The sequence below is a fragment of the Natrix helvetica genome (assembly GCF_964273705.1).
Source record: "Natrix helvetica genome assembly, chromosome: 1".
Taxonomy (NCBI): Eukaryota; Metazoa; Chordata; class Lepidosauria; order Squamata; family Natricidae; genus Natrix; species Natrix helvetica.
Window position 1 is genome coordinate 174,386,679 of NC_138548.1, and position 19,307 is coordinate 174,405,985.

Consider the following 19,307-nt stretch of genomic DNA (forward strand, 5'->3'; position numbering starts at 1 on the left):
TCAAGTTCTTCTCTATTCATCTCAGTAACAGTAATCCAGAAGCTAAATCCCAGTTCTTTCTGGGAAATTGCATAGCAGTGAATTAGGAAATAATAATACCTTTTTGCCAGGATGCATAGAAGGGTGAGTGGATGAGTGGGTGGATGGATGGATGGATGGATGGTGGGTGGATGGAAGGATGCTACCTACTGCCCTGGATCACCAAATTGCCCATTGAATCAAGATTTCTTATATCAGGTCAAGGGCAAGAGTCAATTAGTAATAATGTCTCTTTTGTGGCTTTTTCAAAGCTGATAGGCAATCACATGCCTTACTTCATAGTAGGTGGCTTAAAGATGCGATTCTAATTTCTTTAATATAATATTTGTTCAGGGCATTAGGTGAAGTTTAAAAAACAGCTCCCAAACACAGCCAGTCAATGCCAGGACAAATGATACTGTGCCACTGAGCCCTGTCGGAGTAGTAGGACTCAAGCTGTTGTCCGAGTCTGCTGTATGATGCTACTTAGGGTAATTCTATATTGCAGCTTTAAGCTGGTAGTTTCCTGCGCCATTCCCAACTATTTCTATGGGACTATGGGACCATGCTTCCCCCAGCCTGAACAGGAACCAAAATGATGCCAGGACTGAAGGGAGTATGAGTTTCTAGAATTGATGGCAGCCTTTGATTTAACGGGTCATAGTTGGATCAATTACAAGATTTTTTTGTAAATGCCAACTGCTAACCAGCACAGAACGTAGCTGCTTGGAGCCCAGGATGAAATGGCTATGTAAGACTATGTGAATAGCTGCTGGAGACGATGAGGCATGCCAGGCCATACTAAAGATGGGCCAAGCAGAAAAATACACTGGATTGCACTACTAAGAGAAATGAATTTGCTAAGAGATTTAAGTAAGACTGCATCATGGGGGTACAGTATTTTTTTTAAATGAAAATTATTGTAACAAATTTTAATAAGGCCTAGAAATAGTATGCAATGATGTGTTTTCTGCACATTATGGGTTTGCCGATCATAGCAAATCATAACTTGGTTTGGCTTTGTCTTAGCCTGATGTTGAATTCTGCCACAGGGGTTTGTAGGTCATGCCTATAATTCTGTGTTAAATATAACCCAGGCCACTATTATGCAATGTGTGAGTCCAGCCATTAAATCTAATTCCTTCTATAAACAATGCAGTCTTCAACTATGCCACAACTTTCAGTTTTCCAATAGAAAATTAAGTGGATTAGTAATAAATGATTACAATTCTGCACTTGTGCAATCCCTTTTTCCTCTTGTAGTATTATACAAGCAAATATAATTTGGGCTGACATGAAGTGGTATGTATGTATGTATGTATTGGATTTTGTGTGCCCCCACTTCAGTCAAGGCCAGTGTTTCTCAGTTAGGTATGTGAGTTTGAAGGTATGAGAGTTTCAACTTCAACTTCCAGAAATCCCTAACCAGCCAGGCTGGCTGAGAAACCCTAGTATGGAAGGCCATATAACAGAGGTGGTATTCAGCAGGTTCTGACCAGTTCTGGAAAACCGGTAGTGGAAATTTTGAATAGTTCAGAGAACCAGTAAATACCACCTCTGACTGGCCCTGCCCCATCTCTTCTCTGCCTCCCGAGTCCTAGCTGATCGGGAGGAAATGGAGATTTTGCAGTAACCTTCCCCTGGAGTGGGGTGGGAGTGGAGATTTTACAGTATCCTTCCACTGCCACACCCACCAAGCCAAACCCACTAAGTCATGGTACGCACACCAAGCCACGCCCACAGAACCGGTAGTAAAAAAAATTGAATCCCACTACTGCCATACATCTTAAAAGCTCCCAAGGTTGAGAAATACTGGAGTAGGTGGTCCATTCCAATTGGGAGGGTGGGTTTATGGGAGGATGGAAAGAAGGTTTAATGGCTAAAATATTTATACCCTTCAATTCCTCATCAGTTCTCTCTCCTGCACTTTTCCTTCCTTCTCATTAAAATATAAACTTAAGAACTTGGAATTCCAAGTTTGTCTTCTTTGACCCCCCATTTTTTAAGACAGAAAAGAATGAGATTAAAAATACATATTCTGCCCTAATTCAAGCATCTGGAAACTCTATTAGAAACATGTTGTCTATTGCTTTACCATCTGCACATTAATGCATGCCTAAATAGAAAGTATTTCACATACTTCAAGGATGAAACAATAAGAGAACAGATCAATGCAAAAGATTCGGAAAGGGCACAGGGAGACCAGCCTATAAGTTTCCCCCACTCCTGAGGCAGAGTTAATGGCACTCCTTGGCCTACTCTTTTTGACCACTCAAATTATTTTAACAATGAAGAGACAGTATCACAAATATTTTTTCCCATTCCCAACAATAATCATTGTAATAAAATAATTATCAATCAATTTGATTCATCTGCTAACTCAATGTACCTAAACATAGGGCCAGCGTTGGTCAGAATGGGTGGGAGTGCCTGTCTTGGCTTGGCTTCTTGAATGTATCTCTTTCAACATTAGACAGTACTAAACACAAATGTCTGAGACTTTCCATTTATAATATATGTATGTGCCCATGGTGTCATCTTCTCCAAAGCTCTGCCTACACAACTTCCTCTTAGTAGGGAACACTAAATCATGGGTATACCCTTTTTTCCCTGTTTATATGAACAATCACTTACAGACGTCTTTTATTATGGAAATTGATGTGACAAGTATTTAAGCCCTCAGTGATGTATTCAGTTATTACATTTCAACAATTTGTAGCCCACTTTTCAGGTGGAAAACACTGTCAATGTGACTTCTGCTATAGCATCAAGAAATAGAATAATAAAATTGCTAAATAACTACAATCCACAAAAAATATTAATATGCAACCATTTACACATTTAGAACTCAATGGGTTCCAACTAAAACTGTACATTCTGTATGCCAGTCAAATCACTGTGAATGAAAATATGACCCAAGAAATGATGAATCTTTGGTGCTCATGACTGAGCTTGACTCACCCAAATTGTAAAAAAAATCCCAAAAATAAATGCCAGTATCAAAAATGTCCTTTCCCCTGGGTGGCTTCTTCAATTTAGTTAGAAGATGGGTGAAAGGTTCCTGGTGTTTTATATTACAATCACTTTTTCCTGCAATCTGCTGTATTGCATGCTTCCATTAAATCCCAGGTGACAGTATCATGAGGGAACAACCCTCTCAAGCCTTTTTTGCACATCAAAAGGTACAGGAAATAGAAAGGTTAGCACTCCTCCAGTGCTAAAATTTCACACCATTTCTCAGTTTCTCCTCCAGTCCTTCACATAAGGTTGACTCAGCTGCTAATAATCATTCTGGGGTGCCTTAGACAAAGCCTCAGGCCTTCTCTCCTTCACCTTTTGCTCCTGAATAATCTTTCCACCAGAGGATGGACTCCCCATCTTGCTGGTTCCGATCATTCTTTCTCTCTTCTACTCATCTCTCCCTTTTCTCCCCCACAACAAAAGTTGGGGCTCTTATATGTATTCCTGAACTAGCTCTTATTTTCTTGCACCTTCCAGACTGACTTCTTTTCCTCAGTTCTATTCAGAGGTGGGCTGCTACGGGTTTGCCCAGGTTCGGGAGAACCCATAGATAACATTATGGCCAGTTTGGAGAAACTCCAAATCCCACCCCTGGCTGGCCCTGCCCACCATGCCCCTCCCACCATGCCCCTCCCCTCCCAGGAGTCTCCACCCAGCCAGTTTTGGATGCAAGGTAAGTGCAAGACCCACAAGGAGGCTCAGGAAGGGGAAAAGCGGGCCTCTCCAAAGGCCTTCAGAGTCCGACATAGGCAGTTGTTGCACTCCCAGTGGCTCAAGGAAAGGCTCCAGAGCCTGGGGAAGGCAACCCCCCCCTTCTGTGGTGCAGGAGGTCAACATGGCCACGCCATCATAGCCACGCCCACCCAGCAACCAGGCAGAGAACCCATTGCTGAAATTTTTGAAGCCCACCCCTGGTACTATTCTCCTTCCATTGCCTAAGCTTTAAGTCTGGGTCAAGTATAACCTGGAACTCAATGTGTCTCACAAGAAAATCTTCCCCTCTCTACCCAAAATCTGCATCTATTTATCTATCTACCCATCTTAGAAAACACTCCTTCATGCAATGTAACTATTTCACTGACAAATTGCAAGACAGTCTCTCTCACACACACACACACATGCACACACTCATAATAATAATAAATGAAAAATTGTTTGAAATTTGAAGGTTATTGTAGATCAACACAATCAGAATGTTTATCATGTTAAATATTTATGTGGATTCCAGAACTTTGGAATGCTCACAGCATGGTTCCCCAATCCAAGAAATGTTTATCTTGGCACAGTGTTACAAGGCACTGTTACAATGCAGAAATAATATAGTACGTGGAAAAGTTTTTTTTAAAAAAACCTTATATTTTACAAATCAGTAGTAATTAAAAAAACAAGATATATCATGTAGCATTAAATAGATTAATGCAATAGTGCTTTCAAATGTGATCTAAGATTTTTAATAACCACAAGAACTAAAACTCGCATTTTTATCTTTTCTAAAATAAATACACTTAAAATATGCATATTCAGCAAGGCACAAATGTATTTGTATGAGATCTTCTTCTTCTTCAATAGTTTAATAACAAGTCTGGGTTTTTTTCTAGCCCATTTTTAAAGTTGTTGCTGCCATTGCTTGTCCTATTGCTAGTAACTGCCATCAACAGTTTCTCTCTTTATTTCTCTCCTTGAAATGGGAGTTGTTTTTACCTCGAATGTACTCAGAGTCAGTTGGGAATTAAAGAGTGAATGAAGTAATGAAAACTGAACTAAGTGGAGCTTGGTCAGATCAAAACTGTTATTGTGTACCAATAAAATAGCTACTGTTGGTTCTTTTTTGCAGACTTTTAAATCCTAATCTATTTATTGTATCTTGAGTAAATCCATTACCAAAACACAAGAATCTGACTTCAGATTTCTGCTATCCTGAGATGGCAAAAGTTGTAAGTACTGACTAGATTCTTATGCTGCACAATGCTTCATTAAAGGTGGCTTACTGAATAAACCATGAGTGCATGGAACACATTAATCCTTAAACCATGGTTGACAAACAATTATTTGGGTCCATATTACAGTAACCCAAGCCAAACACACCACACTTTGGCTTCACACAATGTATAAATTGAGTTAAAACCATGGCAAGTAAGCTAAGATGAAAAACACCCAGGAAGATTCAGATTTTAGAAATGTTAATATATTAATTTCAATATGTGGGTAGGTTTCTTAGGAGGTAATTTAATAGTATTAAAATATATGTTAGATCTGGGCAACGAGAGACAGACTGCGGACACGAAGTGACTTAACAGCTCTTTATTAGTAGTAGTAGTGATCCAGCTTGTTCTGTAGTCGGAGGGTTCCCCTTTTATAGGGATTGGGCACGCCCCTCGACCAATCAGAGGGATACCTGTTTCCCGCTGTAGGAGCGGACCAGAGGGAAGACTTATCCCGATATATGTTAATATCTAACACCCCTCCCCTCCTAGATGGGACGTTGCGGTAGGTAACATAATCTTTTAGGTAGGTGGGTGTTTGTCTTGCTCGGGAGGAACGTCGTAGTTCGGGTTGGTTTGAAGTGGTTGCAGGACTGGGTGCGGGTTGGTTCGAAGTAGTTGCAGGATCGGGTGCTTTTTCTATTTCCCGTTCTGGAGGTCTTGTGCCTTCGTTGCTCGGGCGTTCAGGAGTTTGTTCGGCTGCGTTGTCTGGGGGCTGCTCTGCTACGTGCGTGTAGTCTTGTTCCACGCTTGGCTCGCCGGCGTCGTTGTTTCCTATGATGGGGTTTTCTTGTGGCTGACTTTCTGTAGACAGGAAACTTTCGTCTTCATTTCGAAGGTTGGAGTGTGCTAGGCGACCCCGAAGTTGATCGATGTGCCTTTTCCAATTCCGCCCATCTTCTAGCTCTAGCAAATACGATCGTGGACCCGTGATGCCAATGACCTTTGCCGGCATCCACAATGTCCCCCCTGTGTAGTTGTGAGCGTATACTGAATCCCCTACTCTGAAAGACCGGATCTTACTTGTAGAGTCTGGGGGAGCCCTGGCAGAGTAATTCGGGTGGAGCCGGTCTAGGTGAGACCGTAGGCGACGGCCCATGAGTAGTTCAGCGGGGCTCCTACCCGTCGTTGCGCTCGGGGTAATGTGTTGAATGAGGAGGTAATGGTCAATGCGTGTTTGCCACTCACCTGGACCCATCCTGGCGAGGGCCTCTTTTGCGAATCGCACCATTCTCTCCGCCTGTCCGTTTGATGCTGGATGGAACGGCGCGATGAGGGCATGCCGGATTCCCAACCCTGCTAAAAATGTTTCAAAGTGCATGGCCGTGAATTGGGGCCCGTTATCGGATACGAGGAGATCTGGCAGGCCATGGGTGGCGAAGAGTCGCCGTAGAACCTTTATGACTGCCTCTGCCGTGGTTGAAGTCATTAGGACTACATCTAGCCATTTTGAGTATGCATCCACAACTATAAGGAAAGTCTGACCTTGGAATGGCCCTGCGAAGTCGATGTGTATTCGCGACCAGGGTGCTTTGGGTTTCTCCCATTCTGTGGCGGACGCTTCCGGGGGTGCTGGTCTCGATTCCTGGCATGGGTCACAAGTGGCCACCCACTCCTCTATTTCTTTGTCCATGTTTGGCCACCACACGTAACTTCTTGCTAACGCCTTCATTCTAACAATCCCCGGATGACCCATATGTAAAGCATCTAATACATTTTTACGTAAAGCATACGGAATAACAACTCGATCCCCCCACAACAAACATCCTTGTAGTACTGAGAGCTCGTCCCGTTTCGACCAAAACATTTTGAATTCCGGGCCCACATTTCCCTTTGGCCACCCCCTCCAAACCCAAGTTTGAACTTGTTTTATTAAAGGTCTTCTTTAGAGGAGAACCTTGCAACATCGTAGGAAGAAACCGGTCCCGAATCCAAACAGTCAATGAGCAATACCGGTACTTCTGGAGTGGGGTCTGGCAGAATGTCAGGTAATGGGCAACGGCTGAGTGCGTCTGCGTGTCCAAGAGTGGAGCCCGGTCGATGTATCAATTTGTATGAATACGCAGCCAGGAAAACAGTCCACCTGGTCATACGAGGAGAAAGGGAGACCGGAGTGGGGTGGTTTCCCGCCAAAAGTCCCAACAGCGGTTTGTGATCTGTGATCAGTTCAAAATCGCGGCCGTAGAGGTATTCGTGGAAACGCTTTACTCCCGCTACGGCAGCCAGCGCTTCCCTGTCCATTTGGCTGTAATTCCTCTCGGCCGATGAAAGAGTTCTGGAGTAGAACGCAATGGGTGCTTCATTTCCGTCGGGCATCCTGTGGCTGAGGACTGCTCCAACTCCGAAAGGTGATGCGTCGCAGGTCAATACCAGCGGTAGGGTCTGGCTGTATTGAACAAGCAGTGAGTCAGTGGTGAGCAGGCGCTTTACCCCGGCGAAAGCGGCAGCTTCGGATCGTCCCCATTTCCATGGTGCGTTCCTCTGGAGTAGACGGTGTAGTGGCTCAGCAACGGTCGCCTTCTGCCTCAGAAAAACGCTGTAGAAGTTAAGTAATCCGAGGAAGGCCTGCAACTCGGTCTGATTTCGTGGTGTGGGGGCGTCCTGGATCGCCTTAATTTTCTTTGAAGTGGGGTGTATTCCCTGACCATCGATTCTATAACCCAGGAATTCTACGCTAGGCACGTTAATCTGGCATTTTTCTTTTTTAAGGCGGAGACCCTTTTCTCTGATTCTGGCCAAAACAGATCTGACTCTTTTGTTTAATTGCTCCTCGTTTGCAGCTGACACCAAGATGTCGTCAAAATAGGGGACGACTCCTGGTATCCCTTGCAAAAGTCGTTCCATGACGCTCTGGAACAATCCTGGGGCAATGCTAACGCCGAATTGTAGCCGGTTGCATTTGAATGCTCCTCTATGCGTCACTATAGTTTGGGCCTCCGCTGTGGCGCTATCAACTGGCAGTTGCTGGTAAGCTTGTGCCATGTCTAACTTTGCAAATACCTTTCCTGGCCCCAACGAGTGCAATAAGTGCTGTACTACAGGCACAGGATATGCGCTCTGTTGTAGCGCGACATTAATTGTGCATTTATAGTCCGCGCAGATGCGGACTGATCCATCTGGTTTGACTGGGGTCACGATGGGCGTTTCCCAGCGCGCGTGATCTACCGGCTCAAGTATTCCTTGCTCCACTAACTTATCTATCTCTTTATCTATTTTTGGGCGGAGTGCAAAAGGCACTCGTCTCGGTTTAAGTCGGATTGGCGCCACTTTAGGGTCTAAATTGAATGATATTGGTTTACCCACATACTTACCAAGACCGGGGCTGAACACATCCTCGAATTCCTTAAAAATCTGTTCAGCGCTGCTGTTTCTCACGGCGTTGATTCCGGTGACTTCTAACCCCAGGGCTTCAAACCAATCAAGCCCCAGAAGGTTCTGCAATGGCGCGCTGGCGATGGTCACGGGCAGCTGGGCTTCGATGTCCTTGAAACGGATGTGGAATGTGCCTTGGCCCACGATGGGGACTTGGTTCCCCTGGTAGTCTCGTAGCAGGACGTCTGGAGCGTGTAGTTGGCTCTTTCTGAGGCTAGGGATAGCCTGTTTCATGGATGCCCATGAAATGATCGTCAGGGTCGATCCTGTGTCGACTTCTAGCTCGCAGGGTGAGCCCTCTAAGAGGACTGTGACTCTCAGCCTTTTGGGCCGCTTAGGGCGGACCTGATGTATTGTTGTGAGATACGTTCGCAACTCCTCTCTCTGGGTCAACTCTATCTCATCGTCAACATCCTGAAAATACTCTCGTTGAGCGTCTTGATAGAACGCTCGTTCAGCTCTTTGTGTGTATTCTCTCTGGGGATACGCTCGCTCAACTCCTTGTGAGTAATCTCTCTGGGGATACGCTCGTTCAGCTCTTTGGAAATGTTCTCTCTGGGTAAACACTTGTGGATTTCTCTCTGGGCGCCCTTTTTGATTTCGCCAAGCCCCTGGGTTGGGCTTCTGTTGGCGGTACATGGGTGGCTGCCGTGAGGCAGGGACTCCGCTCCGGCACACTCGTGCGATGTGCCCAAGTTTGTTGCAGTGTGAACAAACAACGTTCCTGAACCTACAAGTAGACCTGGGGTGATTCCCTCCGCAACTTGCGCAGGGCGGCAAACGGGATCCGGGTCTCCCCCCAGGCCTCAAGTGACTGCTCTGCATCAGGTGACTGTCCTCGAACTCGGGATTCTCGAAGTCGGGGCTTGCGTCCTCGTAGTGCACTCTGGTTTGTCTTGGTGCTGGCTGGTTTATGTTGGCCCCTCGTTGTATGGTTACTGATGATTTCTCCGCTGATTCTGACGCTCTTGCTTCGTTTAACGCTGTCTGTAGGGTTAAATTCGGGTTTGCCAACAGCTTCTTTTGCAGCGAAATGTCTCTTAACCCACAGATGAGTTGCTCTAAGATGTGTTCTTCCAGATCCCTGTATTCGCAGTGAGCTGCTGCTTTTCGTAGGGCTGCAACATATTGATTAATGGATTCTCCCGCCTTCTGAGTCCTCATGTTGAATTCTTTGCGGCAGACATGGCGGGAAGGTTTTGGCGCGTAATGAGTTTGCAGAGTCTGTTGCAACGTAGTCCACGATACTGCCTGTATTGGAGTAGGCGCGGTGAGGTCTCTGGCCGTATTGAAGACTTCTTTTCCGCAGTAGCCGAGGAAGATGTTTTTCTTCCTCACATCGGTGATCCCCGTGTATTCGTTCGCTTCGAGGAAACACTCGAAACGAATCATGAAGGCTTCCCATTCGTCGTTTGCTGGGTCGAAAGGAGCGGGGGGAGCATGCATCGCCATCTTCTCTGTTTGAATTTGCCGCGCTGCGGTGATCTGAGATGGCTGTCGGAATTGCTGCCGAATTCCTGGGCTGGATCAAATCCGGAGATTCTGGAGGTAGCGTTCTTCGTCCTATCTGTCTCTCAATCCCACCTTCGTCGCCAATGTTAGATCTGGGCAACGAGAGACAGACTGCGGACACAAAGTGACTTAACAGCTCTTTATTAGTAGTAGTAGTGATCCAGCTTGTTCTGTAGTCGGAGGGTTCCCCTTTTATAGGGATTGGGCACGCCCCTCGACCAATCAGAGGGATACCTGTTTCCCGCTGTAGGAGCGGACCAGAGGGAAGACTTATCCCGATATATGTTAATATCTAACAATATATACTTGCTTAAGCACATTTTTGGACTTGAGTGGTGAACATTCAGCTAGTCTTTTATGTTTTAAGAAGGAAACAAATATAATGTTTTAACAAGCTTTGATTTTATTTACAAAATGATTTCGCCTTTTTGCTTATTTAGATGCTATATGTGCCTTTGAGTTAGTTTTTTTTTACTCCTGGTTCTGTCCCTGCAGTTTTCTTAGCAAGCGTTTTGGAAGTGCTTGCTAACTTCTTCATGGGGTTGAGGGAAAGTGACTGACATCCAGCTGTCTTCAGAAGAAAATGCACAGACTCCCAATTTCTAGCCTGAAGCCTTTAACCCAGGGGTGTCCAAACTTGGGAACTTTAAGGGGAATTCTGGGAGTTGAAGTCCACAAGTCTTAAAGTTCCCAAGTTTGGACACCCCTGCTTTAACCACTACATTAAGCTGGCTCTCATTTGCATGAATGTGTAAATTTAATTAATTATTTTAAAACCATAAGTGGGCCTTTTTTCTTTTAAATAAGCGGACAGTTGAGTAATCGTCTATTGTCAATGGATGGAAAACGTATTATAATAAGGCAGTCAAAGAAAGCTTTAAATAGCTGAATTATTTACACCCACACTTTCAGCTTCAATGCATAGGAGGATTTTTTTTTAAAAAATGAATTCCAAAACTTCACAGAATCCAAAAAAAAAAAAAAAACTTGGCACAGATCAAGTTCAATTCCAACAAAAATTAATTGGGATTGAGAAGTAAATCCATGCATTGTTCCTAGACAGACAATCATTCAGTTCAGAGGGTGGCATTGGCTTGCTAATGCTTCTTTCCAGTACAAAATGAAGGGAGTGGGCTTCAATGACAGTTTTCCATGTTATTTATTGCCCCGAGTGTACAAAAAATCAGTGGAAAACGTGTAAGAAAAAGTTATGAAATGTACTCTGAGATGAATTATTCTCTGGACTAAAAACTGATACAGCCTAATGTGGAATTTATTCTTGTTTAAATGAGTTGAGGATTCCAGTTGAAGGACAATTGAAGCAGCTGCAGCCATTGTTGCAGCCATTGCCAAAACAGATTTTAGACCAAGATTTTTCAAACTGTTTACACTTTAATAGATGAAATATTACAATATATTGTTGTACTTTGAACTATGTATTTATGCAAAAGAGAGGTCCAACTTATTCCCTTAGGCAATAATATAGCCAACCTCTCTTGAATAAGGTCATGTGGGAATCTTAAAGTTCATATATCCAACACTGGCCAAAGAATCAAATGAAGCACTACTACACAAAACACAAAGTCTAGTAGATCACACAAAAATCATAATGTCCCAATTTATGGACTTCTACCTCACCACCTATTTCCAATAGAATGAACAAATATGCAAACAGATAAGGGGATTACCCATGAGATTGCCTGTTGGAAGAAATATCCATCTGGTTCAGTTCCAAGTGGGGAGATTCTGTGTGATTCTGGATAACTGACCACATGGGGTGGAGAGTGGGGTTATTTATACCGTCTCTGGACTTTGAATTTGAGCTTCCTGTTCCTGTGGCAAGAACATGTAATCCATTGGTTGCTGTCAGACCCCCATGGAACTATGCAGGGGTCATGGCTGAGGTTGTCTGAGTTAAATTGGTTGAAACGTGGAGGGTGATGATATAATGAAGAGGCTTGTGTTCTGTGGGCAATTCCTATTGTGTCTTAATGGCTTGTCCTGGTTTGGATCTTCAGTAAGAGCTAATCTTATCATTGTACCTTCATTCAAAATATCCTGTCTTGAATGGATTACCAAATCTGCATTTCTAAACCCTGGCCTCATCTTAGTATCTGCTTGGGGGCAGGGAACTGTGGCTCTGAGTTTCCATCTCCCTTTAAGATTTTTATTTCTCTTTTAGGGGAAATATAATATTCTGCCTTCTTAATGCTTCTCAAAATATTTCATTTTTCTAGGAGAGGGATGGGTGCTAACTTTCTACATCACCCACCTCAGTATTCATGATAGACCTAGTGCAGTGGTGGGCAACCTTTTTTTTCAACTGAGCCAAATCTCGCCAAAACCACGATTGAAATTTATTTTGAGAGCCACATTTTTAAAACCGAAAATACATAGGATGGTACACTGTTTTTAGTTTCAATAAGTTTTTATTGAGAATATTCTGCATGCAAGTATCCACATAGGTCGGGAGGATACAAATAACACAACTAATAAAACAAAAACTTTAGAACGATATTATTTATCGATAACATTAAATTCCGTAAAATTTGCCTTACAATGTAGAGAAAATTACATCCTGACAATGACTGACAAAGTAACAACCACTAATGTGAACATTGGCCTTGCATTTCCTTGGATAGTTTGAGTAAGTCAGGTTTGTATGTTGTTGTTTTTAATTTCATCTCTCTCCCCCACTTTCTTTTTTTCTTTTTCTTTCTCTTTCTCTCTCTCTCTCTGGCTCTTTGTCTCTCTCTCCCTCCCTCCCTCTCTGTCTCCCTCTGTCATTTTCTCTGGGTGTCTATCTGTCTGTCTGTCTCTCTGTATCTCTGTCTCTCTCTCCTCCTTCCCCCATCTCTGTCACTCTGTGTGTGTGTGTCTGTCTGTCTGTCTGTCTGTCTCTCACTCACTCTGTGTGTGTGTGTGTGTGTGTCTGTCTCTCCCTCTGTCTCTCTCCCCTCCCTTCCTCTCTCTCTGTCACTCTGTGTATGTGGATGTGGATGTCTCTCACTCATTCACTTAATCACTCACTCTGTGTGTGTCTCTCTCTCTGTCTGTCTATCTTTCTCTCCCTCCCTCCCCCTCTCTGTGTGTGTGTGTGTGTGTGTGTGTGTGTGTGTGTCTGTCAGTCTCTCTCTGATTCCCTCCCTCACTCCCTCTCTCTGTTCCTCTCTCTGTCTGTCTGTCTCATTCACACACACACACACACACACACACACACACACTGTGGTCACCTTGTTGAGTGTTCAATCACATTTGAAACACTCAACAACTGGCCTGCATTTATGGTATTTTGCAGCATAGATGCTGCAAAATACCATAAATGCAGGCCAGTTGTTGAGTGTTTCAAATGTGATTGGAACACTCAACGAGGTGACCACAGTGTGTGTGTGTGTGTGAGTGAGACAGACAGACAGAGAGAGGAACAGAGAGAGGGAGTGAGAGAGGGAATCAGAGAGAGACTGACAGAGCTGTACGCGCGTGCCTGTTTTCCACGGCGTGGAGCAGCGGCGAGATTCTGCGTGGCGAGCGATGATTCCGGGGGCCATCAGTGGGGGGGCAGGGTCTCCCCTCGCGTTCCTCATCTTCCCGGATGGCCCCTGGAATCATCGCTCGCCACGCAGAATCTCGCCGCTGCTCCACGCCGTGGAAAACAGGTGCGTGCGCACAGCTCGGAAAATTACAGCCTGGGAGACTTGTCACTCGGCTTTTGCAGAAGCTTCCCTCCGAAGCCCGAGAGGAGGGAGGGGAGCGGGCGCCCGGCACACTGAAGAGCCGCATTAAAATGTGTAAAGAGCCACATTTGGCTCGCGAGCCGCGGCTTGCCGACCACTGACCTAGTGATACAACACCTGCAAACAACAGTAATCCTATAGATACAAGCCATAATATGGATCCATTATGTGAAAGATATATTCTTCAAAAGATCAACTGAGAACCAACATAAAACCATCAACACCTGACATGGAATCAGTTTCACAAGAGAAGATGAGAAGAACAGTGTTAAGTAATTAAGCTCCCCGTTAGGAGAGCGAGTGTGCAGAGAAGCGTAATGAGAGTGGTATGGAAGAACACGCACAAACCGGCATACAGGGACACTGAATAGTATAAAATATAGTAGTTTATTATGTGGAAATATAGAGGTATTCAGAGTCTGGTTAACAGTCCAAGTCATACACGGTTCAGTCATTCAGTTATCAAATAGTCAGTTTAGCACACAAAAACAACTAACAGTAGCAAACCACAGTACCTCACAATACACCGATCAGCGTCTAACAAACAGAGAGCTAACAGTCATTCTGGCTCCCTCTTATAGCTGCTTGAGGTAACAAACCAATTACATCTTTTTAGCATTTAAAGTAACAGATACATTTGTTACAATCATAGCTTATATACATTGCCAACCCAAGCCTAGGATTACATCCCTAACAATAACAACAAATAAATACTTATACTTATATACTTATACTTATATAGAATTGTTAAGTGTGTATGTTTTCTGTCAATTTAAAAGTGGCAGGCAGTCTCTGAACTTTTCAATCTACAATTGGGAATTTGAAAGCTGACACTTTATCCAATGATTGGGTTTGCATAATGAAAAATAGGGTTTGACTTTTGAGAATGTTACCTAGATGTAGCACTTTATTCAGAGAAGAAAATGTGTTCATCAACTATTCTGAATTGAAGTAACAGTGTTTATGAGGTGCAAAGTGCTTAGTTAATTTAATTTTAATTTACCAGAAACTGTGAGTTCATGCCTTAGGCATGAAAGCCAGCTGGGTAATTTTGGGCCAATCACTCTTTCAGCCCAACCCAGTTCATAAGATTTTTTTTGTGGGGAAAATAAGAGGAGGAATTAGTAGTGAAACATCTCTAGCTGCCTGAAGGCTCTGCAGAGCTGCTTTGTGGCACTCTGCTTGAAGCAGCCTCTCTAAACTTCTCTGCAGATCTTCCTCACCTTTGAGGAATTGATCTACAGAAGTGCTTCAGTCATGACTAAGGAGCCTGCCTTGAAAGTTCTCCACAGGTAATATTGTCAGGAGTTGGGGGTAGGGAATTCATGGGCCAAAACTTCAAATGGTCACTTGACGGATATTCTCTGGAACAAGTCTTTGCTTTTTTAAGTATTTTCTTTAAGTATTGACTTTTAATGTAAATGCTGTATTTCTAGAAAAGACACCTAATTTTTACCTAGCTGCTCAGTATTGGGTAATTGCTGAGATTCTTCTGAAGAATTCTGAGGAAGTACTTTCCCTCCGTACACCTCCAGCTTTCCTCAGAACATATTAGAATTGCCAACCAGTGTAGAAAATATTAACATCCTGAAAATACATAATTTGGAACTGAGAGATGAAAGGATTGGCACATTCTGAGATTGCAGTTCTATTGCATAAGTGCAATCTCAGAATGAAATCTAACTTGCAGATGATTCTTGTTCTTTCTTAAAGAACCATATTTGCAATCATGTCAAGTGTAAATTGTTATTCCCATTTCTTCAGATGTTTTGTTTTGATGAAACACTTACTACATAATAAATTCTTTTCAGTATTTATTCTGTCCCCAAATTTGAGGCTTTTTAATTAAATCTAGTATTTAAATGAAGCTTACTACCTATATCAGGGGTGTCCAAACTTGGCAACTTTGAGACTTAAGCTCTGCTGGCTGGGGAATTCTGGGAGTTGAAGTTCACAAGTCTTAAAGTTGCCAAGTTTGGACATCCCTGACCTATATAGTACATATTTTAATACTCCTTTGGAAAACTGCTTGCCTTTTCGTATTTCTAACATTCCCCATTTATTGTTTTATAAGTATTTCGAGGTAAAAGGAAAAGGAAAGCAAAAAGTTGGAAAGCAAAAGAAACAACAAATACTTATTTTGATACAAGAAATAATTCAGCCCCCTTTTAAAGCAAATTGTTGAACCTTGACTCTGTGAAGTAATATACATCGGTATTTTCCTCAGCAAGATAATAATCACAAAAGAGCATCTGTGTCACTTACATGGTATTGTGTTCACTCAATTAGCAAGAAAAGCATGTTATTTCTTTATATGCTTAAACTCTTGAACATGTACTGTACTGTACTATACATATAAAGCAGCGCCCTTTTGCTGAAAGCAAATAATTACCGCTTAGTCAGGAAGTAATAACTTGGATATGTCAGGTCATAGCATGAAGCCCTTCATGGGATGTTGAGAAATCCAAAGCACATATTTCACAAAAGGCACTGTGGTTGAGCAGCATCAGTATATTGGTAAATGCCGCTATTCAAAGTGATGAGCAAGTACTTATTCCCACATGCCAAAGTGGACAATACAGAAGGCCAGTAAAATTATTTTGGTGTCTGGTACAAAAAATGCCCTTCCATGACAGTAAACTCAGTTTCCCGAGGCAGATACTTAATCCTGCTTTACAACTGAGTAGCAATCCTCACAGGAGGAAGATACTCAAGAAACTCAAAGAGGAACAACTCATGAATTAAGCCTCAGTGCAGGGTCTTCGCCTCAGGCTTTCAACTAAAATCTGTAGTCAAGCAGCAGAAAGGGAATGAAAATTAGTTAGCTCTTAGACTTATATACCACTTCATAACAGCCCTCTCTGAGCATTTTACAGTGTCAGCATATTGCCCCCAACAATCTGGGTCCTCATTTTACCAGCCTTGGAAGGATGAAAGACTTGACCCAGTCAATCTTGAGCCGATGAGAATTGCTGCTGGCCATCAATAGAATTAGCCTGCAATATTGCATTCTAACCACTGTGCCACCATGGCTTTCTAAGTTACAAAGACATTTGCACGTGGTTTCCAATTCAGAATATTTTTCCACAAATTGTATTAAGTTTCAAAAAAAAAAGGTAAAATACAAAGAAACGGAGGGGGGGGACTTTTCTTCATTCCCAGTTTTCTTATTCCATTTTCCTTTCCCTTTTGTTTTCCATTCAGATTGTTGAGGTAGTAGCTGAACTATTCTCCCCCACCCCCAAAAATCTTTACACAAAATGTGAAACCAATTAATCCAATACTTCTAAGTGTGCACTTCATGACAGACTTGACAGAGTTCTTAAATTAAATTATATGCAAGAATGACAAAACGGATATACATTGCAGCTAGTGTTTTCTTATTCCTCTTTACTAGCGTTGAATAAATATTTTCACAAATCTTTCACAATCACCAAGATGATTAACATTCAGCAAAAATTAAAAGGATGCTCATTTGTCTTTTTAATCTCTGTTTTATATTTGGCACTCACAGATATAGCATAAGCTTTCTTTCCAAGGATCAGTGATGGGGTGATGAGAGACATGTTATGCAATGCAGAGTTCAGTTAACAGAGAGTTATGTATGCAGCTCTGCCACAAGTTACTCCCGTTACAATTATGTGGAGAAGGAGTTAATTATTGTGTGAAAAAGATTACACACATATCTGCTTGCAAGTTAGACATTGGTAAACCACAGCTGTGGAAACAGAAACATGTCTTTTCCATAAACTGGCACGTGCATATATCTTTCTGCCTAACAGTTTTGAGCAAAGACTCCACTCCAAAACCTGGTGGGCTCCCCGATATTCATGTAGAATATTGCTCTTGTTACACGGATATTAAGTTCAACAATTCTCTTCTAACTAGCCATCAAGAGCCACAGACGTCAAGCTGAGTCCTGGAACACTATTTGCTCAAAGAATCATCAAATGTCAACCGTAAGAACCATTTTCAGGGAAACGAATAATAAAATGAACATGGTTCTAAATAAAAACAAATTGTCTTCCAAATAGCATTTCACTTAACCATATATTTCAAAAAGGGCATTTTCAGAAAACAGAACTTTGGAGTTCATCTCTTATGAATGAATCCAGTTTCTTTGTTTTCTGTGAATGAAGTGTACTCCTCAATCATAACTTTTTGTGGAATGTTGTGCATACATTCCCATCAGGGACAAGGCCCATAAGATTCACCCCCTCGCTTTTCTATAAAATTTGTTCCTAAATGTGATGTTATGCACTGGACAAAGAAAAGGTCTCCATTAAATTACATTTCAATTACTTTCATACATTAAATTCACTTACAGTTAATATTACAGCAAGCCCTGGATGTATTAATGTTTCCATTCAATCATATTAAGAATAACAGTTCAGAAGCAACTTTTAGATGGACTCTAAGTGGGATTGGCCACAAGTGGGATTCCAGAGCCACAATTTTAGATCCTGAAGTCACAACTTCTGAAGTCACAACTTTCAAGTGTAGGTCCTTAGGTTGTCTCTGTACTGAAGCCTGTTTTTATTTACACAGTTCTTATTATCAGGCAGAGAGTAGATGTGTCCAGTTTAGGACCAAGCACCACTCTCTGAGATTTCTAGCTTCTCCCAGCAATTCAGTTTCCCTATTGTACTTTATGTACTTCTAGACCAGGGCTGTCAAACTCAAGGCCCATGGGCCAGATCCGGCCAGTGGGGTGCTTAGATCTGGCCTGCGGGGTCACTAAACCAATGGCTATACATTGAGAACTACCTGTATATATAAAATCAATTAACCTTTGGGTACATGTGTGCAGGTATTTAGATATAGATATAGATTATATCAGTTTATGAAATCCAAAGTAATGATGGCACCAAAGATGAATTATATTTTTTGTGGTTAATTTACCATACAGATCCAAACCAGGGAATTTAATTTTTTTTTCTTGATTCCTATTCTAAATCTATTTTCCTGTAAAAATACGTATCAAAGAAATGGGAATTCCCATCTTTATACATTGTTCATTTAATTAAGTGAGGATAATTAACCAGTGGAACAGCTTGCCTCCAGAAATCATGGGCGCTCCATCACTGGATGTTTTTAAGAAGAGTCTGGACCAGGATTGTCAAACCCGCAGCCCATGGACCAGATGAGTCATGTGCTGGCCACGCCCAGAAAAAGTCATGATACATCATGTGATGATGCCATGACATTGCGAGTTTGACACCTCTGTCTAGACAGTCACTTATCTAAATCGGTATAGCTTCTCCTGCTTGAGCAGGGGACTGGACTAGAAGATCTCCAAGGTCCCTTCCAGCTTATTCTAGTCTATTCTAATTATATTCTAATTGCAGTTAATATTATAGCAATCCCTGGGAATACGGAGCATGTATAGGATGCGAGCTATGATAAACCTGTAGGTGGACAAGGGACTGGTGGGGGTGTGAGTGGGGGCTGCAACAGAGTACAAGATCCCTAACACTAACTGTTGCCTTAAACCTGAAATTTAAAGGATAAAAGTAATTATTTTCTCCAGTTTAGCTGAAAGAGGAAATTTCAACACTAAATATTCAGATATTTATATTTCATTATTTCTGACAGAGATTAATAACACTGTTATTTACTGGCAGGCTTAAAAAATGGGAATTCCCATTTCTCCGGTAAGTATTTTATA